The sequence below is a fragment of the Schistocerca piceifrons genome, unplaced genomic scaffold (genome assembly GCF_021461385.2).
Source record: "Schistocerca piceifrons isolate TAMUIC-IGC-003096 unplaced genomic scaffold, iqSchPice1.1 HiC_scaffold_2296, whole genome shotgun sequence".
Taxonomy (NCBI): domain Eukaryota; kingdom Metazoa; phylum Arthropoda; class Insecta; order Orthoptera; family Acrididae; genus Schistocerca; species Schistocerca piceifrons.
Window position 1 is genome coordinate 1,062,630 of NW_025728224.1, and position 2,033 is coordinate 1,064,662.

Sequence of the window (2,033 nt, forward strand, 5' to 3'; positions counted from 1 at the left end):
TCACATGATTGAAAGACATCAGTTGAAACAAGGTACCTCTAGTGGACATGATTCCCTCACAGTTATTAAGATCTTTAGGAGAACGGACAATGAGAAAAGTATTTCACATGATATGCAAGGCACATGAGAAACGCCGTCACATTTGAAGTAGAACATTACAATTCCTATACGAGTACTAAGGAGATGCTGGAAGGTGAGACTATTATCGGAACATCAGTTTAGTAAGTCGCGGCTGCAAAATACAGGGACCAGCTAGTTATGGAAGAATGGAGACCAGGAGAACCAAACGTCGGGGAGGACCAGTATAGAATTCGAGGAAATGTGCGAACTTGTGAGGCAAAATTGACCCTACGACTTTTCTTACAAGGGTACATCACTTACTTGACCTCATATTTTAAGGAAAAAAAAGCACCTTTGCAAGATATCAGCCGGGTCAATCGAACCCGAGGGAAAATTTGGGCCATAATTTTCATTCAAGATAGCGAAACGAAAGCCGTAGTTTTAAATTTCACGTTCAAGGAACCATTCGCACAGGAGGATCGTACGAGCATCGAACATCGAACTTGACCATCGGACGGACTCCAATATGGACGACATAGTAATAAGCATACCCGGCGTAGAGAAACAACTAAAAGATTTGAAAGCAGGTAAATCGTCAGATCCGGACAGAATACCAGTTCGATTTTACAAAGAGTACTCTGTGGCATTGGCCCCTTACCTAGTTTGCATTTATCGTGAATCTCTCGCCCAGGACAAAGTCCCAAACGAGTGCAAAACAGCGCAAGTGCCTCCAGTGTATAAGAAGGGTAAGAGAAGGTGCCCGCAAAATTACACACCAATATCCCTATCTTCTATTTGCTGCAGAATCCTTGATTATTCACAGTTCCAATATAAAAAGCTTTCTTGGGTCTGAGAAGCTTATGTCCACGAATGAGCATGGTTTTAGAAATCATCGCTCGTGAGAAACTCAGTTTGCCGTTTTCTTACACGGTATACTGAGAACTTTTTTGATAAAGGGGAACAGGCAAACCCCATATTTCTATATTTCCGGAAAGTATTTGGCATTGTGCCCCACAGCAGGCTGTTAACGAAAGTACGAACATAAGGAATAAAGTCACAGGTATGTGTGTGGTTTGAAGACTTCTTAAATAATTGAACCCGGTGTGCTGTCCTCAGCGGTGAGTGTCCATCAGAGACAAGGGTATCGTCAAGAGTGCCCCAAGGAAGTGTGATAGGCTGATTTGGCGGACAGAGTGGGTATCAATCTGCGGTTGTTTGCTGATGGTGCCGTGGTGTGCCGTAAGGTGTCGAAGTTGGGTGACTATAGGAAGACACGAGACGACTAAGACAAGATCTCTAGTTGGTGTGATAAATGGGAGCTAGTCCTAAATGTGGAGAAATGTAAGTTAATGCAGATGAGTAGGAAGATCAAATCTGTAATATTCGGACACAGTATTACTTGTCTCCTGCCTGATACCGTCACGTCCTTTAAAAATCTGGGTGCAACGTTGCAGAGCGATGTGACACGGAACGAGCACGTGAGAACTGTGGTAGGGACGGCAAGCTGTCGATTTCGGCTTACTGGGAGAATTTTAGGAAACAGTGGTTCACTTGTAAAGTAAACGACAAATAGGACGCTGGTGCGACCTGTTCTTGAGTACTGCTCGTGTGCCTCGAATCCGTACCAAGTCGGAATGAAGGAAGGCATCGAAGCAATTCCGAGGCAGGCTGCTATATTTGATACCGGTAGGTTTGAACAACACGTAAGTGTTACGGAGATGCTTCGGGAACTCAAATGGGAATCCCCGGAGGGAAGGCGACGTTTTTTTCGAGAAACACTATTGGGAAACTTTAGAGAATCGGCATTTGAAACTGAGTGCCGAACGATTGCCAACATGCATTGCGCGTAACGACCACGAGGATAAGACTCGAGTATTTAGGGCTCACACGGAGGCATATACACTGAAGCGCCAAAGAAACTGATATAGGCACGCGTATTCAAATACAGAGATATGAAAACAGGCAGAACACGG